This window comes from Chaetodon trifascialis, chromosome 13, assembly GCF_039877785.1.
Source record: "Chaetodon trifascialis isolate fChaTrf1 chromosome 13, fChaTrf1.hap1, whole genome shotgun sequence".
Lineage (NCBI taxonomy): Eukaryota > Metazoa > Chordata > Actinopteri > Chaetodontiformes > Chaetodontidae > Chaetodon > Chaetodon trifascialis.
Window position 1 is genome coordinate 3,073,247 of NC_092068.1, and position 27,878 is coordinate 3,101,124.

Here is a 27,878-nt window from a genome sequence, read left to right on the forward strand (position 1 = left end):
GAAAGGTTGTGTATTGCATTGGACAGTAAAATCTGAGCAGCCCTTACTATTACTTACTATTACATTACATTACTATTTCATTTTCCATACAAGTACAAGGCTACCGATATATAGACGTTAATGTTAATACTAGTGCTGTCAATCAATTAAAATATTTAATCGTGATTAATCTCATGAATGTCATAGTTAACTCATGATTAATCACAAATTAATCGCACATTTTTATCTATTCTAAATGTCCCTTTAATTATCATTTTAATACTCTTATCAACATGGAAAAGTGGATAGGCTTGCTTTGTGCAAATGTTTTTTATTGAAAACAACATGTAGTGTTATATTTCACACTATCATTCTCACTTTGAGCAGTCATTCACATTTGAATGAATCAAATCTCACACAATTTAACACTGTCAATAAACAGATGACAAAAAATAAATACTTGGTTACAAAAAAGCCCCTTCAACAACCCTTTCTAAGGGATCAAAACAGGGTGATACAAGATAAAGTACAAATGCACATCATCGTAAACTAGGACTCAGCCTATACTGCAGTTAAACCATGGCTTAAACTTTCCTTTCTTAAGTTTCCTTTGAACATACAAGCAGTCAGACTATAACGCTCTTCTGTTTATTCACCAGAGGCTCATCAACCCAGCCTCTTATTTCTCTGCAGAAAGAATGAACATTACTTGGCTATGACTGCAGTAAGCTCGTTCTTAGTTGCGGTATCCACATGCCTCTGTCGAAAGCCATCCATTGTCACCTGGTTTTGACAAGGAGGCGGCGGAGAATTCACGTTCGCCGTGTGTTTGGCCATCAAGTGGTATTTCAGACTTGATGTGCTGCGGTGATAATTCAGTTCACACCAACAATACACACAGATAACTTTGGTCTTGTCAGTTGACCCATCTGGCAACTTTTTGAAACTAAACCTTCCATTCAGAATCTTGTTCACATCCATTTTCTGCGTTTCTCGCTTGACATCCACACAAACCGCTAGCCTTTTTTTTTTTGATTACAGCTAGCGAGCAGGCAAGACCAATTATTATATTATATTATATTGTTCTGTTTCCGGTTTACAATCAGATCCTGTAGTTTTGTAACGTTACTAGCAGTGGCCACAGCTTATAAAAAACTACAAGTTCACTAAGTAACAAAGAACATTAATTGCGCAATAAAAAAAAATGACGCTGTTAAAATTGATTTGCGTTAACGCACTTTGACAGCGTTAACGCGTTTTGACAGCACTAGTTAATACCATTCACATCAACATCCAAGTCATATTTACCAATGGGGAACTATTTTTATGAAGTTCCAGTATACAGTACCCAATATATACAACTTAATAATGTGCATCTGTCTGAAAATGAAGTCAAATTTGTTCTCAAATTAGCCAAGATCTGTCAGTCTCCATATTCACACAGCTGTCTTGAGTTGTTCAGCGAACACTAACAAACAAGGGAATCTTTTACCATCTCTACCATCCATACCCCTAACCCTGTGACGTGAATGTGGCATAAGTGCAAGAGTCAACACACCCAGACACACCCCTCATTTAACTGATGACTTAATGACAACCACCTAGGGGCTGCAGCATAGAAACAGGTGGCTTTAGACAATGAAAGGCCAACTCAGCCAGTCTCAGCAATTCAGCTTTGGGATAAAAATCTGAAACTCTTACTATTTTAGTTATATACATCTCCTGAACTTCTTCAGGCAACTTCATTATGTCTGACATGGAAAATGAATCCAAAATACAAAAAGATTCAGGCAATAATATTGGCTAGTGCACTGCCTGGCTGCAGACTGCTGTAACTTTTTCCACTGCGTGCTCAATGTCCAGTTTTCAGAGACCAGAACACTGTGATGTGGCTGGTTATCCAGGAATAACAGCTTGCATCACGACCTAATATAACATTAAATGGCCCCAACTGTCAGCTGAGCTAGGTAGGTACTTTTTTCCCCACTTTAACTTGAGTAACTTTCTCAAATGGTAATTTTCACGTTAACATGAGTCATTTTTTAGGGGAGTAATTGGAGTTTTACTTGAGTAAAGATTTTCAGTACCCGACCCACCATTGTATTTTAGGATTAGCAATGATGAAAAAGCTAAATGCTATGCTAAACTGTCATGAGGAGGGATGAAAAGCAGCTCTTTTAACACAAGCAATTTGTTTAAATACAAAGAAATGCAGAGTCTGCACAATGCAGAGTTCAAGGAGTTTGCTACTGTTAGCAGTAATAAACAGCAGGAACCAACTTCGCAGCAAACTCTGGAGGAGAGAGAGAAAATGTCTAGAGACAACACACGGGCGGTAAAAAAAACAGAAGCTCTTACCCAGTACACCGCTCTTGATGACCAGCCGCTGTCAGCTGTAGATAATACAGGATTTTGTTGTCTTCTCAGTACACTGAAGCCGAGGTATGAGATTCCCAGCCGTCACCACATCATATTACCAAACTGTCTCTCATCAAGCAGATGCAGCTCTGGGAATATCTGGGTCTAAATGTGAGCTCCCCGACAATCTAACCACTCACCAGTGGACATTTGAGTTAACCCAAAAATCAAGCTCTTCCAGTGCTTTGGCATCAGATATGATTCCTGCTATAACTGTGCTTCTGAGACTTTTGAGCAAAGAAACAGCCAAGGCCATCAAGAGATGCTTCAGTGACACTGAGAAAAACCCACTCTGATGCACTGCAACTCAATCCCTGGTTAAGTGTATGTGTCTGTGTGTATGTGTGTGTGTGCTGATCATGTGAGAACTGTAATGGTGTTATTAAGAATTCATATCAGAACTCAGTATAAGCAAGTACCCAAATGTAAGTACTTGTACTTTGTCTGAAAAAGTGGTATTTATGTATCCCTTCTTTCATTTGATTCTTCAAACGAAAATTAGGTTGGGATTCAGTAAGCTTTGCCCAGAGAGAGAGGACTATGCGACACACTGTGCAGCACTTTACTGCATCCATTACTATGAACTCATTATTATCAGTGGTTATTTAACTTCTTCAACAACAAAAGCTGATAAGCACGGAGTTACCACACATGACTTTCAGTCATAAAGTGGTGATGTTATAAACAGGCTAAATAGCAGGTTGATATACTGGTGTAAACACAGCCCTCTCATCCCCCACTAACTGCACTGATGAGCAAAGCATAACACAAAAATTGAAACCATCACATGGCAAGAAGTTGTGCAACACACTGAAGACTGTATTGGTTGGTGAAGATCTTTCTTGGCTTTAACTGAGCTCCCACCCACTATTGACTCACACAAGCTTGAAGCAGATGGTGAAGCAACACAAGAATCTTTCATAAGGAGACAGAATGCAGGAATCACGACTGACATGTCTGAATATGGAATATCCAGTGTAAAAGCAGCACTGTAGTGACCACCATTAGGAATGTGGGATTGAAACAACCTGTAGTAGTGACATTTATGAAGCTCCACTTGCAGACTGGCATCATGCATTGAGAGGTGACCTTGACTTTGACCACTTTGAGGATTCTCACCTGTGTTCAATCTCTCGTATTCTTTGTGTGTGAAATCCAATTAGTCAATGCCACAGAGTGAGAAACAGGTAGGTGGGTGAATGGATGGAGAATGAGCAACTTACCTGGGGGACACAGGCAGCTGTGGGGAGCTTCCCTCACCTCACGTGTCTTCGGTAGTCGAGCTGCAAGCTTCTGCACAAGAGAAGGAACAGAAGAAGAAAGTTAGAGTGCATGTATTGCATGGTCTTTAGGCTAACATAGACAAGAAATCAAATTACAGTTCCATGACAACTGAGCATATTTCACATGCCGAGGAAGACCCCATGATATGCCTGAGAAGAGAATAAGTAAACCTGGACTTGAGCTTGTTTGTGAACTGCAAGTGATCAATTACCCTCCATCCATTGTCTATACCTGACTATCCCTTTTCGGGGTTGCGGGGGGCTGGAGCCTATCCCAGCTGCCAACGGGCAAGAGGCAGGGTACACCCTGAACCGGTCACCAGCCGATCGCAGGGCAATGATCAATGACCCTCTCATTGAAATCAGGCATGTTCCTGACAGGTTTTCTCTCCATGGCCAATGTTACAGTTGCTAGCCATGCTGATCTTGTCTCCTGAGACCGGACACATGCGCGTGCTGTGCGTATCGTCCGAGCACGCATCAGTGTGTATGACAAAATCACTTTGGGGCAAGCCCTCCCGGAGCCCATAGAAATGAATTGTATTGTCCAAAAATTGAAAAAAAGAAAATGAAAAAAAAATCTCAACATGTAAGTCTATGAGAGCGCCTGGGGCGTTTTTTAATTTGACTGACATCGCCCCGAGGGGGCGGGGCTTCTGGTTAGAAAGTGATATTCAGGCTGCTGAATGTCACAGCAATATTCAGGCTGCTGATTGGACAATAATATTAAGACTTAGACCGGCAAAATAAACTCTTTTCTCTCTCTTTTTCTCGTGTGGCTTAAGGAGATGGGCCAGCCACCCCTGTGTAAAAGCCATATAAGAGTAAGCTCCTCCAAAAAGCAGACAGATGCATTGTTTCATTCTCAAGGTTTTACTTTAAAACCATCACTAGGAGCATGTAGAGACGTCTGTAAAAGCAGAGCTCTTTTAAACTTACAGCCTTTACATGACCTATTCAGGAAAGACTGCTCCTGTTAAAATTTCAACCAAAATGCTATAGTCTATTGCTGTTTTATTGTTTAGCACAGTGGTTCTTAAGCCGGGGATTCGGCCCCCCTGGGAGCACATAAAGCCACTGCAGTGTGGCTGGGGTGTGGATGATCAGGGGAAAAATATGGAATGAAATAAAGTTGAACGAGTATGACATATGTACAGAAATCACCAAACAAGTTTGCTGGTGCAATTGTGCTGACCTTTATATCACTAAAATTCCGCGTGGATAATTTTTTATGAGTTGCTTCCTCGATCATTCCTAATGATTGAAAACAATTGTGGGTTTGGGGGCAGGCACTTTTTACAGCCACTGAGGGGGACATGCCAGAAAACTTTGAGAACCGCTGGTTTAGCTCAAGGCCTGCCAACACCTTTAAGTCTTTCTCGAGATATCCAAGTGTTGACCTCATTAGATCAACGAAAGCCTGTGTGTGATTTGACCCTGAACAGAATACAAAACCATACGAGCACATTCTCCACAGCATAGCAGTCAGTCCCACTGGTGGTGGTTACTAGCAGAGGAATGCCAGCGCGGGCTCTTTAGAGGCCTGGAACAGGTGCTGAAGGGGATGTCATGATGGCACTGTCATTCTGAGCACTGCTGCAGTATTCTGGGTACTGCCTGTTACCTCAGGTTGTCTGTTATCTTGTTTTATCCTGGAGGACAGGCAGGGATCATTAAGGGCAAATGTCCAACATTTGCCGGTCATTTTTCTTGTAACTGGACAAAAAGACTATAAGAACTAAAATAATGCTTTGCAGGTCTTTCTTGAGTAGCTTAGTCCATAAATATGAGGTTATAAAGCTATAAAGCACACTTAAAAATCTGCATTTCAAAAAAAAAAACAAAGATTCCAAAGTTACGTGCTCTCGTCATTCAAAGGTCTCATGCGGAATCAATTGTAGGACTGCACACTCAGGCATATTTCCCTTAACCCACTTTATATTATTCATGAATACTTCCAGGAATTTATTTGGTTGATACTGGCAGACCCCACTCACAACTGGAGAAGTCTTTAGTAAGACTAATCCAGAGAGCCATTCAGCCAGATCTCTCTGTGGTTCACCCTGAAGCTACACAATTGAAAGACACATTCTCCAAACTAGATAATGGAGATAATGTAGAGTAGGGAATCCCTAACTGTAGCAATCAGTATAAAAAAAGCTGCAGCTATAATCACATCAAAGCTGACAACAGAAGCAGAGCCTGCCAGAGACAGAGAAATGTAATGACCACACTCCAAAGACTGTCGATAGGCCGTATCTCGTGTCTCCACATACAGATTGTTGTACAGTCTAATGACAGTGCTGTCTAAATTACACTATTTTGCTCTGTAGGACACAATAATCTCAAACACTGAGAACATTGATAGCAGAGCCAAAGAGACACTATCAGTTCACAGGAATCAGTGACTGGCAAAGAAGCAGCTGTGGAAGTAGCCATGTCTTAATCCTTAATCAACTAATGATCCTTTCATTCATCTTCTTTTAATAATATAATCAATCATTCGATTCTGAGTACAAAGCAGTTTGGAAGTTTAACAAAATGGATAACACTACAAAGATAGCATACAGATTAAATAATACTGATAAAATGAATATCATGCAATGAAATGATATTATAACTATAACTGTAATAAAAGTTATTCTGAACATGAATGATGAAATAACATTTTATATTAATGAGTTGATTTTCATTCAATTAATTCTTGAATTCTTTTACTGTATTTAACACAGTTTATTCACATCAATTGTATAAAATATATAAAGTCTCTACACTATCAGGAATATAACAAAATCCACACACTTTATTTCAGTGTTATTTTGTTCCTAAACACACGCCAAGATATTGATAAAGAACAGTAGAATTAGCTGTAAAAAAGAAACCTTGCTTGTACAATTTGTCTGTCTCACTATCTTAAGTGACGACACATGAGGAGCACCTTTTTTTCTACAGTTTCTAAACAGATTTATTGTTCTTCTGCAATGGACATTTGAGATTCTACTATTACTGCAAAGAGTAAATCACTGTTTCCAGGACAGTGTGTATAATAAATGTCGTGGATCTGACTCAGCAATTAATCTGAGATATGGGGATGCAAACTGCATCAGTCATGTCAGAATTAAACAAGCAGGTTGTTTGCTCCACCCAGTAAGAGCCAGTGATATCAATTTTTTACTTCTGGCCATAGCTGAACTAAATCAGATCTGCATTCTAATAGGGAAGCTCTGTTTTTTCTAGCACGGTCATTTCATGATATCCTGCAGGCTGGTTACGATGCATATGTAGAGCAGCTGGGGTGCTCCGTCTGTTTGGAAAAGGGTGTGTATCTGTGTGTGTGAGGTGGTAACCCGATGCCACAGTTTTTGATGTGTTTTTGAAACATTCTATTTTAAAAAGATGGCAAACCCGGCTTCTCCACTTCACAGAGAGCTGAAGTGAAACCAAAAGAAAAGAGAAAAGCATACTGACATTAGTAATGACTAATAACATAAATTGTGCCCCAAACATACCCTTCCTCAGTTTTATTTTGTATGGTTCTCTCCATTTATGCAGAAAGGTTGTGTTAGCCAATAACATTGTTTATTTAAAATTTCTTTTTTAGCGAGCCCTATCAAACACCATTTCTCACCAAGACCATCACGAGTTAAATGTCACCAGCGTGACTGCCTGAAGAAAAAACAAAAAACAAAACTATTTTATCAAACTGAAATTTCATTTTCCCTTGGTGTGTGCACAATGTACAGCAAATTTAAAATGAGCATTCAAAGAAATTATGAAATCTTTCTTTCCCATGCTTTTATTCTGAGATCTGTTAGAAATTGACCATCATGAAAATGACCTTAAAAAAGTTGCATTTGCATTTCATTGCCATTTTAATGAACTGCAGTTAGGATGTAATTCAAGTGCAAAAAGTACAATTTGCAATTTCGCTGTTTTATGGATTATTTCCTATTTGACAGAAATCTGATGTTTTCTTTAAATAAACACTCTTACATTTGCACTCTTACATTACACACTATTTGGCTGTCCCAGTAAATTGCCATAATTCTGTTGTTATACACATACATTATCATATACTAAGCACATGCAGTATGTACAGTACATACATACATGCACATATACTCATTTACACTATACATTTTCATTCTTAGTCATATTTCTATTATCATTATTGTAGCTGTTATTGTTGTTGTCATTACTAAGAAGCTCGCTCTCTCTCTCTCTCTCTCTCTCTCTCTGTCTCTCTCTCCTCTCTCTCTCTCTCTCCTCTCTCTCTCTCTCTCTCTCTCTCTCTCTCTCTCTCTCTCTCTCTCTCTCTCTCTCTCTCTCTCTCTCTCCCTCTCTCTCTCTCTCTCTCTCCCTCTCTCTCTCTCTCTCTCTCTCTCTCTCTCTCTCTCTCTCTCTCTCTCTGAGTGGCCCAATGACTGAGGCAGATGACTGCCTACCCAGCCTGGTTCTTTTGAGGTTTCTGCCTGTCGCCAAGTGTTTGCTGATGGGTGAATTGTTGGGTTTCTGTAAATTAAAGAGTAGGTCTATTCCTGCACTATGTGAAAAGTGCAATGAGATAAATGTGATTTGGTGTTATACAAATAAATTTGAACTGAACTGAATTGAAATTTGCTCATTGTACAACTGTTAGCATGCCTGTTTAGTTTCAAGCTCAACTGTAAGGTATCATTCAGTTCAGGTGAAAAAAGTTCATCTCAGTGTGTGTGTGTGTGTGTGTGTGTGTGTGTGTGTGTGTGTGTGTGTGTGTGTGTGTGTGTGTGTGTGTGTGTGTGCCTGTGTGTGTGTGCCTGTGTGTGTAGCCATCACTGACTGTTCTCTGATGAAGTGCAGAGGTGGCTTGAGCACTTCTACTAGAGTGTGCTGTTTGCATTACGCTGTCTGATTAGCACATGGGTCATACTCCACACGCACACGTGCATGCGTGCGTGCACACACACATACATATCATAGAAGATGCAGACATGTATATACATGTATTTGTGTTTGTGTTGTGTGAATGTATGCTCAGGCCTCACGGTGTATTGGGTGACTGCTCTGCGGGGAGTAGAGTGAGGAAACAAGGGCAGAGGGAGGCTATATTTTTCACATTTCTACACCTCACGACATAGCCTCCAGTTCCCATCATGCCTCTGCACTCACTACATGCACCAGGCTTGCACAAGGTCTGCAGAGAGCACTTTGTGGTTAATTGTAAATGCTAAAGGGGCCATGTTTGAGGTGAGATAACGACATAGTGAGGGGAGGTTGAAAAGGTCAAGTTGTTTTCAGGGGTGTTGTTAAGGGTATGGCAGTTATTTTGGGAGAGGTACGGATGAAGTCAAGGACCTCACAAAAGCTTATTTGTCATTTCCCTGTTGGAAATTTGCAGTTACGAGGAGAGGTGAACCCTCATACTGTACATGCATTTTTCTTTTTTGTAGCTGTTGTTTATCAAAACATATATACATGTTTTGTTTATATAGAGAAACTATTTTTGTAAAAAATATTTTGGGAAATCTACAATGACTGTCTCACTCTGCTTAAAGCTCTTACCATCAAATATTTTATGAAATTCAAAAGATCAATACCAATCGTCTTGTCATTCAATAAAGAGCTGGAACTAGGACACTGTTAGCCTAGCTTAGCATAAAGACTGGAGAAAGGGGAAGCAACCAGGTTTGCTCTGTTTTAAGTGCAAAACTACTAAATCAATCTACCGCCACATCTGTGCAGTGTGTCAGGCTATAGCTTTGCAGATACGGTCAGTGAGCACAGGTTTTGGTGTCTGTACAGACATGATGGTACCAAACCTGGCAACCTCGCTGTGGCAACAAGAGTCCCTGTAGCACAGTCATGACACTGACTGTTGTTCAAGAGATAAATCCAAGATGTAGCTCCCCGTAAAACTCCAAATTATCATTGCATTTCTTATTATATTTTTGTTGTCATGAAGAAAGATACAATGTGTTAGCTGGCACCAGGCCAACTGCTTCCCCTGCTCCCCCTGACTAACCACATCCTGACGCCAACTCTGTACTTAACATGCAGATGTGGGATTGATATCCATCTCCTCATCTCACTAGGAAAGAACACCAATAAGTGCATTTCACAAAATATTGTGAGGAACTATTTCTTGAAATTTTTGAAATCTGAAATTGGTTAAATCATACCAGTGGTTTTGCATCTTTTAGTGAATTTACACAAATTTAAAAATGTGTAAATGTACATAGTATACACATTTGAGAGCGATGAGGGAGATCAAAATATATGAGAGTAATTAGGTGAAATTATCCATTACCAAATCTCAGTATCATTAATCATATAATTTTTGTCTTTATCTTTGAAAAAATCAGTTACTGAAATTCTGATTAAATGCTTCAATGACACCTGCAGCCAGGCAAGAGGGGAGAGAGCAGTCTGTGAGACATAGGGGTGGGGGGCAGAGGAGGACGGTGCTCCTGCTGTTCTGTCCTGAATGTAAATGATGCTGCAATTGAGGACAGCCTCCCTAACCAATCAACAACTAGAATACAATATTGACATTACATTGTCCCAATTTACAATTTCATCTTCAATTCTCTTTTGTACGAGAGCATAATAACTAGCAGCACAACAATACAATACAATACAATACAAAAGAAAGAGAAAGAAATTATTACGCGCATTTTAAACACATCACATCACAAGTTACAGTTTCTTAGCAGTCCTGCAGGACTTCAAACTAACGACTAGAATGGGTTTAAAGTGGGTGGTGCAGCAGCAGTCAGATGCCTCCAGGGAGCAGATGGTGGCACTCTGCTGGCACAGCCTAACGCTTTGCTTCTTCAGTTGTCTGGGCTGGACTCACAGCAGGACTACAGCCCGACCTGCTGCTGCACTCTACTCACCCAGGACTGGATCCCGGTATGAGTGACGGACTGCTGCACATGCTGCATGGCATGGAGGCCAGTCGCTACTTTTTCCTTTGAAGTCATGGACATTTTAAAATAACTCTGGATCCCAGTGACACAGACTGCACTGCAGCAGAAAAGTTTGACTGAACACCGCCCAGCTTCTAGCACTAGAGAGGGAGTGAAGAGGCCAGATTTCCAAATTCCTGGATGATGATTTGGATGTGAAAGACTGAAAGAATGGCGCCTTAAAGGTGGTGCAGAAGGACAGGGAGGGCACACACACACACACACACACACACACACACACACACACACACACACACACACACACACACAGCCACACTGGTTATGAAACTGCAATTGTTCATCTAAAAAAGTCAGCAACATGTTTGAGTGTGAGTGGTTAAAGTGACTAAACTAATGACAGTTTGAAGAGTTTGTGGGACATCTTTCAGCTGAACAAAGCGCCCGTGTTTTCTCCTGCTGTCACTCAGTGCCAGTTTGTGAGGTGCATCTAGTTAATCTTATGCTGGATAATTTAACAGCTGTGCAATAATTCCTGTAGACTGCATTGTATTTGTTACAGCGTAAGTTGTTTGTAATGTTCTGTCCACCGTGTTTGTGGCAGAGGGTAGACTTAAATATGAAAACACCTCTAAGTATCATACAATACAATACAATACAACATCAATGCAAACAACCTCTAAAATGGCCATAAAGTTGCTGATTTAACTTTAAGGCCAATTTAGAGGTTGTATGTTAGTAAGTTTTCTAGAGAAAAAAAAAATCATTTATAACCTTCTGGAAAGCTACTTTTATTGAATTGCTGTTGTATTAGACTGTATTAGCTCATAAACTCGACGTCAACTAAATGTATGTTATTCTAGTTTCAGCGGTAGTTTGTTAATCTACATGATAGGCCTGTATATCTCCACCCTTGGAAATTTCTCATTGGACCTGTGAGGTTAATCTGGAAACAACAGGATTGAATAAATATATGTTGATTTTTAGGAAATATTGTCAGCCACTATTTTATTGCTTAATTTTTAATTGAGAGAGATAAACAGCCAACTGGTATAGTCTTACACTAGTGCATAATATAAATAATACACTAATATATACTAGCATTTAAAAATCAAACCCTCCACGCAGCCTCATACCCAGGCATGTAACGGTGAACAAATTTCCTAGACACATTACTCAATAAGCTAATGGATTCTGCTGTGATCCAAAATTGATTAAAATAATAAGAAGGGCCAACATTTTCCATAAGAGAGGAAAGCGGTCATCACTGAAGACAGGGAGGTGGATTCTGGACTGTGTTAAGTGAAAGTACCACAGACGTCTCTCTCTCTGTCTCTCGCTCTACAAACGGCCACATCTGTGCTTGTGTCCCATTAATAATGACTATTTATACACACAGAGCTAAACAAAGAGGCAGGCTGCATCGCCCCAGGCCCGTCTGGCAATGAAGACAGGGAGATCCTACTCACTGGGCCCCACGGAGGAGCTCCAGAGCCAGGCACTCAAAGAGGACTCCATCAACAGCACCTTTGATTGTCACTGAGTACATCAACCTCACTACGTTCTATCTGTGAAGGCGCAGTATGAGAATTACTTCAAACATCATGCATGATGTGTTTATTGAATTGTGTTTCTGTTCACTGTTAAGTGCTGTCTTCCCATTAACAGTTATTCAAAATATATCCAGCTGATCCAGAATGCTTCAGCACGTGTTCTGAGAGAAGAGACCATATTTCTCTCATATAGGCCTCTCTGCACATGAAATCCAGAATGACCTCAGTACTTCTTGAATCCTGACCGTAGCCCTGAATGCATCCTGGCTTCAGATCATCAGTCTTTTCATCCTTCAACAATGTGTGTATTTCAAAAAATGTTGAACCGTTCCTTTAAAGTGCTGATGAACTTATATACTGTATTCTAAACACAGAGTCCTAGGAAAAGTCTTCATGATATTTTCTCTGATATCGTTTTGACTCAGCCAAACATGAGAGCAGAATACCGCCGTCCTCCACTCTCCTGTTAAGTGCATTATACTAGCCCTAGTGAAAGGGGTCACAGTGGTGTTTGAAGGGGGGTGAACGAAACGTTTGGCCAAAGTAAAGGGAGGAAGGGAAAGGAAAACAGGGCCTCTGTGGGACTTCAATCATTGTGGAAGAACTTGTTAGTGTAGCTGTGGAAGTGGTCAATGAGAGGACAGCACAGAGGGCGACTATAGGAGGGACAGATGTGAAAGTCCAGGAGGAGCTCCTCACACATGATCTCAGTGAAGAAGCACACGGCAGTTAGAACTCTCACAACTGTCCTGATGATGGATGTGCACGACCATTGCTGAATCCATCTGCCTTTGACTATAAAGATATTCTGGTAGCACTTTATGAATGGTTAACAAAGCATCAGGTAAAACAATCATTAGACTCCATTATTAAGAAGTTTTGGGCTGCCTGGTTGTAAAATAATCTGTTCAGTTGGTGTTTTCTCTTTCACTAACTCTGCCTAATGAGGCAGCATAATTAAGTGTATGTTGAGACTGACTTAATTAATGATTCATGACAAATTTACTAATGCTTTATAGATCCATTAGAATCCATTCTTAAGAGCAAGTTTGGGTTTGTGATGCCCCCAACAATGAACTAACAAAGTTACAGCTAAAAAGTTATCTGATGTAGCTACAGCTACAGTTTGTCAAAAGGAAGTGGAATGCAATAAATGTGATATCATATTTAAAATATTAAATCAGCTCATTGTCCATTAAATCCTATTAAACAACTAATAAACCTCCTTGAAAGTAAATAAAATTCCATCCAAACCTAATTAAAAATATTGAACAAAGATCATCGCTCATTCTGCTTTTTTCCTCTCCATCATCTGCTCAAAGTGAGCTGAACTGAATCTGAAGTGTCACAATCAAACTAAATATTTTCTCCTTCATCAGATGCTACATTGCTGTTTGTAAACCGTTCAGACTCAGTTTGCCTGTGAAGTGCTCACCTCCTCCAGGATCTGGTCCAGTCGGCCCAGGATAACGGGCTCCACCTGCTCCAGTGACAACATCCACGCGTCCCGCTGCTGCTGCTCCAGACTTACTATCCTGGACTGTAACTCCGAGGTCCACACAAAAACCACAATGCAAACTCCAATGCACAGAACAGACACTGCAGCGCAAATCGTTATGCCAGACAAATCTCTCCAATTTCTCAACAGGGGCTGCTTTGAAGGTTGCTGCTGCTGCTCGCTGCGTGTCCTCCTCTCCTCAACCGAGTTACCGACGAGTCCCCACTTCTGACCCCTTTCCATTTTAGTCATCTGACTCTGGTTTTATCCACACGGAAATCCCTGTATTCATCAGGTGAAGAGCAGCAGAAGAGGAATCCTGACGACCTGCAGCTCAGGAGCTTCAGAGAGCCTGCCTCTCTCTGTGGGGAGAAAAGTTTTGTAGACGTCTCTTTTCTTTTTCAAACTGTCTCCAAACTACCTTGCTGCACTCAGATGAGGAACTAGGCTATATCTAAGTTAGGATATGAGACATTCTCTGTATTGTCATCAGTCAGTCAGTGATGATCCTGATTCACAGGGACGGACTCTTAGTCTTAGGCGTTCCGCTCCGTTCATCACACTCGCTGCTTCTCTGTGAGCGCTCTCTCAGTGAGCCGCAGGTCAGCCGTCAGTGCGCGCCTCTGAAACCCGAGCCAGCCTCTCTCTCCTCTGCGCAGCTCTGGATGCCGTCGGCCCTTTGCTCACAGTGTATGCTCCTCCTCTGAGAAGTTTTAGGTTCAATTCCGGGGCGGGATTCGTGGCGGTGTTGCTGCCCCCTTTGATCCGCGCTCTTGGTGACGGATATTTTTAGGGTGTGCAAAGCGAGGACGCACAGTCACATAGCTGGTATACTGACGGCCTGCTGACAGTACAGCGCTGCACTCAGCTCACTATGCTGTGGATCCGGCTCTGTTCAACAGAGGATCTGCTGGATGCAGTCAACTTTGTGTAGATGCTCTGCAGAAAGAATGGAACACCAAACTAATGCCTGCAAGACCCTCAGCTTACACAAGTGTTAATATTTTGTGCTCATCGAGGTTTCATATCAACATGAGTGTATGTTCCTGCAAGTTGTATGCTACCTGAAATCGGAATAACTTACTTTTGCACATTAAAATGAGAAATAAACACCTCTATTTTGAAGTTCAAATTACAGTTTGTGAGAAATTTAAAAGTGTCCTATTTTTTTTTTTTTTTTTTTTTTCCTAATTTATTATTTGAATGCTGACATGGAGTGGTTTTAATGATGATGTAGGTATTATGGGGTGCCTGAGTAAAAATGACCAAAAGAAACCCATATGATTAGCTGAGGAAAGATAAACTAGTGATTGTCAGCATTTCTGTCTTGTTAAACCATTAATAAGTCCAGATGTTCCTCTGTTTGGTTGCTGATGAAAAGATCACAAAGGGAAAGGATAACCTTCATTGTTCCTGTGTATTTGAGAACGGTTGAAGATGATGTCAGGGCAGTTTCACTTTTAACCAGGTATGACATTAAATATCAAACAAACAATATAAACAAGGAATATTAAAAGTATAAAAATATGGACAACACGTACTGATTGGATGATAGTACTCCTGACTGGGGTATTGTATAATGTATAATGAGTATGATATAGGAACCAGTTAGCTCAGTCCTAGCTGTGATATTTTAAAGCATGTGGTTACCGAGTGGTGGTTTTAGGATCCACTGTGTGAACCCTGGTTTAAATGCCAGGAGTATGTAGACAGTGGTAAGGGTGTTGCTCAGAGTAGGGCACTGGAAATTTCCCTTATTTTCAAATCCCAGTGTTGACAGGTATGTAAGAATCCCACCTACATTAAGGAGTTACCAGCTGCAGTGGAAAATGAAGTCGAGAAAAGGCGTGTCGAGTGGAGTCTAGCCAAGCTGTATCATGAGGTGGAAACTCTGCATAAAATGTGCATAAAGTGAAAACTAACTCCGCCTTGAACAGCTACAACAGTAAGGCCCCAGCTTTTCTGCGTCATCAAGTCTGATGGTTTGTCACCTGGACTCCTGCATCTTTGTCATCTTTATATCAACTCATCATCAACATCTGGACAATGACAGAGGTGAATGAAGATAACTACAGTGTAATTTGTACCTGTGAAAAATCCTAAACAAACTATTGCCATTTTCCAGTTGAAATGTATCCCATGTAACTTTATGAGTGTTTTCAGGGGGCTTTATTGATGTGTCTCTCACCCCTACCTCTCCCCTTTTTCTTTTGTCCTGCTTCAGAGAGGTACATTAAGTAGCATTGTGGTCAGAGGAATTTCCATGTGTTAGCCTCTGTTAAATCACATTTGCAAGTTTACTTGCTATCTTAAAGTTATTGTAAAGTATGCTAATGTATTCCTGTGTCATTTCATTAGTGTAGGACAGGGGTTCCCAAACTTTTCCACGCCCGGCCCCCACTTTGAAAACCACTGTTGTAGGAGACCAAATTGTTAGAGACAAGGAGTTAGAGAGAGGAGGATTTAAATCCTCCGGTCTGTGTGTTGTTGTTGTTTCTGCTTTTTTGTCAGAGATTAAAAGCAGATCGGCTCCAAAGACGGTCTGGGCCTCATTCATCTTAAACACAATGCAGAGGACTATTAACACTAACCAGTTACATAACTTAAAGGGAAAATTCACACCTGTGTGTGTGTGTGTGTGTGTGTGTGTGTGTGTGTGTGTGTGTGTGTGTGTGTGTGAGAATCAGCGACCTGGTATTTACACGTTGTGGGGACGAAAATCTGTTTACACAGTCACATTGTGGGGACTCGCCTGCCTTATGGGAACAAAATGCAGGTCCCCTTAATGTAAATCATTAAATTTTAGGGTGAAGAGGTTACGGGTTAGGTGAGGTTAGGTTACGTATAGGGTTAGGAACAGGCAAATAGTGGTTATGGTTAGGGTTGGGGCAAGGCTCCAGTAAATGAATGTAAGTCTATGTAATGTCCCACAAGTGATAAAAACATGTGTGTGTGTGTGTGTGTGTGTGTGTGTGTGTGTGTGTGTGTGTGTGTGTGTGTGTGTGTGTGTGTGTGTGTGTGTATGTGTGTGTGTGTGTGTGTGTTGGAGGTGGATCACAGATTTCAATCAGGTATTCAATGGGAATGGCAATCATCGGGTGTGCTCAGGGTTAGTGGCAGTCAGAGCACCAGAGGTCAAGATATCCTGAATTTTAGTCCCTCGTATGTTTCAATCTGGAAAACACTGGATCCTGCATTTCCCATAATGCAGCTCCACAGAGTCTTTCATGACACCCTCCCTGCCTGGCAAACATCCATGTCTGTCTAACTTTACACCTCCAGTTTGTTACCCAAGTCCTTTTTAAACAGACATCCCATAATACTGCTGTAAAGAAGACCCGTCATTATGCTGGCTTTGCTTTTGTGCACTGAACCAAACAGCTCCACAATAATGGTGCCCCTGTGTGTGATTTTAGACAGCAGGGCGTGAAATATGACAAACATTTCTTTCTAACTCTTTCTAAACAACATACCGTCTGTAAACGACATTTTCACTTACTGTGGGTTAGCTACTAGCTTCTTCTTCTTTGTGTTAGCTGCGAACTGCTGCTAGCTGCTTTTAATGCTCCAGCAATGGTGTGCATCAACATGTCATCAAAATGTCACACCCCTGTCCTGTCACCCACTTTGCACAAATGTTGGTTTGTTCTGTCACTACCTCCACTATCATCTTAAAGGCGTGACAGCAATACTCCCACTCTGTGGCTGTATGTTTTAAACAGGGCAGCGAGGCAGAACAATGTTTCCTCCTTGAACAGTATAAAAGTGGCTCCATGCTCTCTGATATACATGTGTGGTCTCAAAGGCAAGCTGAGATGAGATGACCCTGATGACATCACTGTGACATAATTAGGAGTTGTTCTGTCGGACTTGACATGGCGACACCATCTTCAGAGGCTGAGTAGGCGTACTAACAATATCTGGCAAACCAATCACAGTGTGTCAAATCTGTTAAGTGCCCCCTCTGAACTTTGTTTGACCAAGATGGCCACTTTGTATCCTCATCAGTTATCCAACACAAAGCATGCTGAAGAGAGAGCAATTAGAAAATACAGTGAAACACAGTATATGCTTACAACAAACACATTTCCGATTTACAGCATTTTGAAAATGTATATTTCTGTATGTATCTATGATCTGACATTGAAAATGATTCCAGATGACTAATGTGACTGATTTAACACATTAAATCTAGCTTGTTTAATGTGTCAGCCTAAAGTAGAGTGATAATCTATTACTCATCAACCATCACTTTATTCCACTGTGTTCACTGGCTTTTACTGCTTGTTTCACCACATTAGATATATGATGTGATGTAGCCTTCACTCTGACAATATCAACTTTTCAGCCTCTCCCATCCAGACATCAGAGCTGAAGATCTTCAGTCAGGTTCAGTCCAGAGTGAGAGGAAGTAGAGTGAGTCATCAGCAGGACACAAACACTACTCCAAATAAATGCTAATGTTGTTCTGCGTCTGCTGGAGCTGTAAATAAGCAGCTCTTTGCTAACACGCTCACCACAACAACTTAAAATTGATAACGTGTCAACATTGAATTTACAGCTTGCTCTGCTCTGCCCAAATGAACAAAAAAAAAAAAAAAAAAAACTACTAAATTACTCTTTTGCAACTATGAAAGAGAGGTTTAGAGCTTAGATCCCCCAAAAAGTCTGAAGCCTGCCTTGCTGTCACATTTTTGTCATAGTGCTGTTTCAACAAAGCTAATCCTAAATCAGAATACAATACAATTTCAGGAAAAGTAACTGAATGTCTTTCATCCTCTCAGTGAAATGTAACATCAGTCTGAAAGTATATGAGATGTGGATCAGACAAAATTTCAAAAAGACCAGTCACTCATTTTGAACATAGATGATAGAAATGCTATCAGTTATTAGCCTGGCTCTGTTCACTGCAGCCCATTAGGACGGCTGCTCACTGCTGATGTCTTCAGTCTGGAGATGAATTCCTTCTCCTCCTGGTTGCCGGTCTGCAGAGGGTACAGGCCAGTCAGGAAGAGAAGACAAACTGATGAGTTTGCTGCTGTTGTTTAACCCACAGTTAAATAAATTACAGTGTTCAGGTCAGCCCTGCTGGCCTTTGAAGTCCTCTCCCCCCAGCCCTCTGAAAACACAGGCTGCTGAACTGGACTCTGTTTGTACCACTCTGTAGATCTTACAGATTAGTAACAGCCATTATTAAGAACAATTTCTGAGTTGCCAGGTTGGGAATACCTTAGTGTTTATTCTCCTTACACATGACCTACAACTCCTCCAAATGAACCCACAAATTATGTTCTTTCTTGTTGCTTTTCAAAGATCTTAGCTTTTCTGATGTGACGCCTACTTGGTTAGTTTTAGGCACTAAAACTACTTGATGAAAGTTAGAGAAAGACCTTGATCATGGTTAAAAGAAACCTGTGTTGACAGATAGAAAACCAGAAACAAGCAGCAGGCTTCTGTATTAAAGCTGCAAGTTTATTTGGTCCATCCATCCAGCCAATGTATTTGGGGTGGATAATAATGTGAGTGTCAGTGATAATAAGTCACTGGAAACCACTTTGTGCTCCTCTGCTTGGATAGTGCTAATAATAATAATAGTAGTAATAGTAATAATAATGTTTAATAGTAGACTGTGTCATTAATTTTGAGTGACCAGGATGAAATAAGATCTCAATAATGAATAAAATAATTAAAAACAATTAATAATAATTTAACAGAACAATAAAATAATGATAATTTTAAAAAGTATAAGATTATTTAACAAGATTAGAAATGTGTTATACTACACATTTTGTTTGTATTTATTCATGTGATTACTTATTTCATAATGTCATATTTATCTGATATTAGACATTTTAAATATGGGTAGACATTGAAGAAGAAGAACTTTATTAATCACACACATGCACATTCCATGCTTTTGAAGAACACAACAACACATTATGCACATGCTTCCGTGAAATTCTTCCTCCGCATTTAACCCATTCTGATCAGTCCTTCCTCCACAACAGACCAGGAGCGGTGGGCTGTCTGCCAGCTCCTTTCTCGTCACCATTGGTCAGGTGGCAATCATCTTGCATGTTTTTAGTTTAGGAGGAAACGCCAGGTGAACACAGGGAGAACATGCAAACTCCACACAGAAAGGCCCCTTTTTCCTCGAGCAGCAGGCCCCCGAAGGCATGGTGGAGGACACGCCCCCCAGCGCCCACAGCAGGAATCGAACCCGGGACCTTCTAGCTGTGAGGCGACAGTGTTACCACCATTCCACCATGCCACCAGGGGGAAAAAAGACAAATCTTTTCTGGAAGACATAGCGCTGCAAGGTTGCATTCTAGGTATACCTAGTATACAGCATACTCTGCACCTGCCCTCTTAGAGTCAATTCCTGCAAGATTATTCAGTTTATTTGTAATTTGATAGAATCAGCATCACATTCCTGATGTGAACCGGAGGAGGTCACTGTTTCAGTGTGTCCATTGCTGTAGAGAATTTACAGATAGTTGATAGTTTGAGCATGCGTTAATGGTCTGCAGGGCCTTGTACACATAAACGTGTGATGCTTCTCCATTGACCATTCAAAAGCCAAATTAAATTTACAGCCTTTCTGTTTTTAAGTGGTTGCTTCCTCATGACACCATATTGAGTACCCAGAAATATGCACCACTCTCAATATAGCCAGAGTTTGCTGCTCTGCTGCAGCATGGCCATGAGATAATTGAATGGCCAGTCAAATCTAGATGGTTGATCTCATGTAGTGGCTTGTCTAATTGCATTTATAAAAAAGCACACGGGTGGTTTCCCTTATGGCCTCAGGCCACCACAGAAGGCCTTTTAAAAGGCTAATAAAGAATTTCCTGTCTTGTGCCTTTGCACTGTAATCGTTGTCAGACCAAGAGATGTCCCCACGTCTGTCAACCACATCTTTGGACGTCATGTGCAGAGGTTTGTGACAACGGCTTGATGGGCCGGAAACACTGCATGTGCTGTGAGTCCTTGTAATTACAATGTGGCCAGCTGGCTTTACAATTCTTTGAGCTGAAAAACACAGTTTGAAAATTATCCTCCAAATGAAAGGCACTTTTATTGCAATCATGGGATTCTTTCAAATTAAATGTGACTAATCCTAGTGTTATAACAGCTGTGATAGAGATTGGACTTGAGAATGAGTTTTCCACTTGTTTTTATGCAAATCAGTGCAGTTAAATGCTTCAGCCACACCGCATTCATTTGATCTTCATCGACCTCTTTCATTGTAGCTTTTAATGTCTGTAAGACTTTCTTTGATCTCTGAGCTAATTATAACAGCTATAGTACAGCCCTGTATACAAATATGTCCTACTTCTGATACATTCTTTAAGATTTTGATTTTGATTTCAGCAGCAGCAGCAGCAGCAGCAGCAGCAGCAGCAGCAGCAGCAGTAACTGTTCAAGATGAGGCTGCTGTCCTACCATCTCTGGTTAAGCTGTTCTCATATCTTGTTTTCTTGGCACTGCTTATTGACCTTTTTGCACCAACCACCCAGGCTAACACCACCTATGACCACCAAACAACACAAACTCACAGTCTGCACTGACCAGCTAATGCTTGTTAATACAACCATCTTCAACAACGACTTTCTGACAGGCAGACCACAGGCAGTGAGGATGGTCACCTTTTTCAATATCACTCTCAGTGCAGGAGCACTACAAAGCTATGTGTTGTGAGCGCTGTTCTGGAGCTACTTCCTGTACACACATGACTGTGTGGCAACTCTGGACTCCAACACCATCGTAACATTTGCTGACGACACAGTTCTGATATCCCTGATCATCAAACATGATGAGAGAGCCTATTAAGAGGAGGTGGAGAATCTGATACCATCATGTCAGGACAACCACCTCTCGGTGAATATTGGCAAACCCAAAGAACTGACTGTGGACTGGAAGGATGAGAGGAACTACAATCCCTCAAGATCAACACAGTGAGGAGGGTCATTTCAATTATCTCGAGAAGATACAAAGCTACTGGTCTGGTATTGTACATTACTTTTGATGTTCCATAGAGTTAGATCCAATGTGCCTCTTTCTGGTTGCACAGATGGTCATATTATAAATAACAAACACAAGAGGCTATTCAATCTATTGGCTTTTGCCACCAGGAAAAACAGTTTGCACTTCTGGATCAAGAACGCTGTTCCAACAAAAAAATCGATCGAACAATCTTATAATGGAGTGTATTCCTAGTACACCTCTTACTGTATGGACATTTTTTATAACATTTGGGACCTTTGTTCAAAAAATATTGGACTTTCGTTGTCATCTGCATATCTACAGAGGTGTTTATTTATTTAAGAGTTGAACAGTTAAAAGTGTTGGACATACATAGTTAATGAAATTTTTACAATACTGTCCTTTTCTCTGCTACACATGGAGACTGGACATGTAATGGATGATGCTAATGCCCTGGGTGGACCAGTGAGGTTGTCTTATTGCAGCAAACGTGCAATTGCTGCAATCTGTCTTAAACTTTTAGAAATAAGGGAAAGGTCAAAGGGATGTTCACAGCCCTGGAGGCAAAATACAACTAATCACCTGAAGAACCCTGTCCTCTTAAAGTGGACACATGTGTTTGCACCTGGCTCCATGTCCATTACAGATCATTGAGAATTAGAGGGGGCAAACAGATCATTTGTCTTTGACTGGACCACCATGAACGTTGCAAGATATATCACTGAAAACTTTAATTTTGAGGCTGGCATTGCCAGATCCTACACTGGTAGGAACTGGCAATGCCAGACATTTGGACACTCTGCCAACGTCAGACATAACATTAATGACGTGAATGTGTGATGTTTCTTCTTGAGGGTAGTGCAACAGGTTAAACTTCTAAATCAACTGAACAAGAGCTATTTTGAGCAGCAGAGGCTAAGCTTTACGAAGGAGGAGCTCATGTGTGTGATTCTGCTTATGCATGCAAGTCGTTTGCATTAAAAAATTTGAATTGTAGTTTGCCCTCATTTTCTTCCCTTTGCTAAATGCTGAAATAATGCTTGTTTCCCCTCTATTTGCTCTAACAGATACTGAAGATCTAAGAAAAGAGTTTGGCATTGATGTGATGGTCTAATGACTACTTATAATTTCAAGCAAGTTAATTTTGTTGAGGCTTAACAGTAGAGCCGGTGTAACACTAAATTCTAACCTTGATAAGTAAGTCTGGTGATTTTAAAATGTTAGGTACTTTAGTTTGCTGCCTCTTTTACAAAAAGCAATCAATAAATGCTCAGTATAATTTGTTGACATTAAGCTAATAAAATACTGGATTGTAGTAACCATTTCTACTCATAACAGTGTTGTGTTTAGAGAAAGCAGGGATAAAGTGAGTGAGCATCAGCTAATGTTAGTCAATAATCTTACTGTCATGTGTACGCAAAGATTAAATATGGTAAACCATGTGATCACTGTCATGTTATGTGGTTGTATTTGTAATTGTAACAAGCCAAGTTAGGTTATTTGAAGCCCGTAACATTTTGAGGCCAGCATAAGAGAAAAGATTTACACAGATCCTTTTTTTTTTTTCTTTTTCAAAATACATCAAATCCATTTTTTCTGTAGTAGCAGCTGTTAGCAGAGTGATGATCACAAACTGGAGGCGATCAAGCTTTTTAGTTCCATCTGTGAATACACTGGCAAGGCTAACAGGCACCAGCTTTTCCACAGCCAGGCAGGCTGCTTTTGAATGATTTGCCTTTAATTAGCTTCAGTGAAACCAAATGAGATGAACAGTTCAAGGATTCACAGAACACAAGGCACCTTCCAGAAAACTTCATGTGGTTCTTCCTCTTTTCCTCCTTTACCACAATATCAAGCAGCTGTGGCTTTTGGATATCAAAATTACAACCTCTGTCCCTCTGCGCTGTGTTATTATACAGTAGAGCAGTCACGGGCTACACTTGTTCAAAGGGGCACACCAGGCCTGCATGGGCTTTAATGAGGGCATGCTGAGGTTCTTCTCTCATGGCTTGTTTTCCAGGGTTATACAGTACATCATTGTACTTGCTCTTATTGCCACCTCTTAATTTTGTACTCTTCTTTCTTTCTTTCTTTCTTTCTTTCTTTCTTTCTTTCTTTCTTTCTTTCTTTCTTTCTTTCTTCATATTCAGATTGACATTTTGTTAAACGGAGTGAAATGTCTCCACAACTACAGATAAGATAAGATAAGATAAGATAAGATAAGATAAGATAAGATAAGATAAGATAAGATTTTATCAATCCTCTGTAGGGGAAATTAGGGTGCAGCAGCAATAGTATCAGCAATATTAGTATAGTATAATAGTATCGGTATTTTGATCATACACAGACAGGCCTGGGTCAAAGATATGCTGTTGGCCCCTATTGAGCCCTGACACACACACACACACACACACACACACACACACACACACACACACACACACACACACACACACACATGTTGTGTTTATATCACTTGTGGGGTTATTACATAGACTTACATTCATTTCCTGGAGCCTTACCCTAACCATAACCATAACCACTATTTACCTGTTCCTAACCCTGTACCTAACCTAACCTCACCTAACCCATAACCCTATCCTCAGTCTGCACCCTAAAATTTAATGATTTACATTAAGGGGACCTGCATTTTGTCCCCATAAGGGAGGTCAGTCCCCCCAATGTGATTGTGAAAACAGATTTTTGTCCCCACAACGTGATAAATACCTGGTCACACACACACACACACACACACACACACACACACACACACACACACACACACACACACACACACACTTTCCCCATGCCAGTTTGCTCAGAATTTCAGGCGGTTGTTCAGCAAAAAATGGTGACAAAGAAGGGCAGTGGATTCTATATTGTAGGCACATCTACAGCAGCCGTGGATTATTTATTTCATTTAACTGCTACAGTTAAATGAATGCATTGCTATATGAGTTTCTAGTCGGGCTTTCGCCCTCTGTTTTATGTTGAATACAGTAACATGTCATTTTCCAACTGTGTAGAAGCGGTATATTTAGGACATCATATCATTGCTTTTTTATATACCTGCAAATGTCTTTCCCATCGAAACTAGAACTTGTAGAAAATGAAGACAATACGGGAAGTCGAGCTAAATACTCCTGCCTGACTTGACTGTCTTCAGGTGACCTTCACAGACAGTTAAGGTCATGAATGAACAGCGCAGCGCACCACACTGTCTCTCCTGTTAAAAGTCCTTGTAGCTGACCCAGTACTCTGATCGCTCTGTTTCTCCCTCTCCTTGCAGTCAATTTAAAGAGTAATCCAGTCAGATCAAACAAAAATTAATTGACAGGCTTTAAAATGTCTGTTTTTGTAATGAATTGATGTATTGATCCACTTGATCCATAGCGAAAATATAGATAATGAGATAAGCCGCGTGTGCCACTTGTAATAAATACAAACTCTGGTGGTGAAATATTAAGCTACGGCATTGACAAAGTTTTTTAAAAAGATTTTGAACATGTCATAATCAGCTAGACGTACTAGTCGCCCTCCACAGGATGATACCAGTCATTTTTGTTGGTAAGTAAGTGAGACTACCAGTTTCAAACAGTGTTAACTTTTGTAATTAAAAGGCCCACCCAAAGTAAGTGGCCCACCCAAAATTGAAATCCTGGCGCCGTGCCTGGGTTATAGGGTTGAATTGTTCCAGATTCAACTCTGTAATAATGAATTTTGAACAGGATAATATTTAAAAGGAACCCTGCCTTCATGACTTTAGCCAACAGCCCCCATCTTGCTGCTTGCAGCTATGTTTCTGTCTGTTTCTTGCTTGCTCTCAGCATCATTCTTCAAAGCTGAAAAACATGAAGACACCCTTAACCGTTTCCAAAGACACAAAGTGAGGCTGATCCATTTTTCATATTGGGTCTAAGTGGTCTAAGTCTTCAACCCAGACCTCTGGTGGTTTGTGTGGTTTTCTCACTCTTCTATAATTAGTCACTCACTCCACCCTTCATGTTATTTTCTTTTCGAATATTAAAGTATTGCTGACATCCTCATCAAATAAATTATAGGCTCTCATGCAGTTCTGGTCAGGTCATTTAGCTTCTCTGTGAGCTGGACACTTGCCCCTTTCAGCTCAACATCCTTCTGATGGAGGTCAACTGTCAGAGTTGGGCAGCAGTCACACAAACTCTAAATCTGCTCAGGATATCATCCATGACAAGAAAACTGTAGAAATAACATGGGTTTTCATTGCATTTGTTTTCTTGCAGTTTCTTTTAAGTCTAACTATTACAACCATTACACACATGAAATAATCAAACAATTAAAAGACAAACGACAGATTCTGTTTCCTGTTGGTCAACTTGCACAGCTGCATTAGTTGTTGAAAAAGTGCTTTTGGATCCCAGAGTATCATATGAACTATGTTCACCACAAGGGAGGCACAAGATATTTGATCAAAATGTGGCATATGTGTCAAAACAAACAAATAAACAAACAAAAAACACTTGTGTCAGACAGAACATTGATATGGGATGATTCTGCAAAATTCAACGCCAAAGATGGGCACATGGCTTTTAATGGATGGTTAACTAAATGGTTGCTGGTATGGTGACTAAACTGTGGTTGGGAAACTAAACCACTTGACTGAGGTTAAGGGCAGAGCCTTTTTAGAGTGAATAAAAAGGTCAGCCTTAACTGGAGGTCAGGGGCAGGACACTCCTGTCCCGCACATTCTGGTGTGACATGCTACACATCCATCCACCATCCCAGACTTTGCAAGATACTAGATTATTGTATACGATCTCAATATTTTTGATAGCAACATATCGGTCCAAAAGTGTGACATTTCACAATGCTGCGCTCTTTTACACTCTGAAAAAACTTTGGTTTAGTATTTGGTCAATTACTGGAGGCTAAACTCTAAAAGATAAGACAAGGTAAACTATAAAGTCCAACTGAAACCACATTTTGTCTCCTCTTTGCAGACAAAACGTTTACATGCTTTTAATGTGCTGTGGCTGAGCAGCTATCGAGCTGTCTAGTTTCAAACTGACGTTTTTTCCCAGTGAGTGATTGTTTAGTTGCTATTGAACAAGCTAATGTGCAGGACAGAATGTATGTTCATCTTTATGTTTAAGTTAGATAAAGAGACAGTAGCAGGAAAGCTAAGGTGCGCTGTTGTCCGGTGTCTGTGGCTGTTGTGTTGTGTAGCTGGCTGCTGTCTGGCCGGATTTATTTGGCTATATGGAAAGTAGATATATTGTATATCCTGTAGACAAAAGAGAAAAACAGAAATTTAATTTCTGAAGATCGGAGGCAATAGATGGCAGTCAATTCTCCATGCACCGCCTCTGCCAAACTGTAAAGATATACACAAAGTGTAACATTTCAACCACTGCTATTACACACATTTTACATTTTACATGGGTTTACTATATTTTTGCAATCCCAGCTGTTTGCCTAGATGTAAAGAACCCATATCATTGATTGTCCCTTGAACTGCTGACCACTACGACAATCTGCATATAACTTGTCTTAATCCTTGAGGATGACTCAACAAACATGTGGCCCTCCCACTAAGCACAACCATATGCATAGCAAATGACACCAAGATCTTATAAGATGCCTGGATGTCATCCTCCCTCCAGCAACCCCTTGTTTCCCACTCCCTACCCCCTGTTGTTGTACCAGATCCACTTTGAGGCTGGCAAGGTTAATAAACGTTTAGGGAATGACAAATTAGAACCAGCTAGCCTGAGGTTTTACTGTAGAACGTGGGGAGTTGTTATACACAGATGTGGAGTAAAGATCCCTTTAATGAAGAAAGAAAAAACACGCTGACGCAGGCAGTGGGAGAAGCACATGGGCGCTTTCTGATCTCTGGAGCTTGATTTGCAGAGAAAAAACTGAAACTGGAGTGCCTAGTGCATCATCCATCTGCTGTCAAAGTGTATCATTGAATTACACAGGTTAATTGCCTAGTTACATATGATTTACTGCTTATTTCCACAGTATAATTTCACCAGATTATTGGGTCTATGGCTCTTGCTAGGGCTGATGGGTTTTCATTCATCTCTGGTCATTACGAAGGCTGTTTACTTACTAATGCTTTGGTAAGTACTGAATTTATGATGGTGATTTATGATACATTATGACTACCTATACTCATGCATGCACACACACTTCAATAATTAATTGGAATTGTAAGGACTCATAATATGTTATAATAGTCCATGCAGTATGATAAAGAAAGTGCATATTG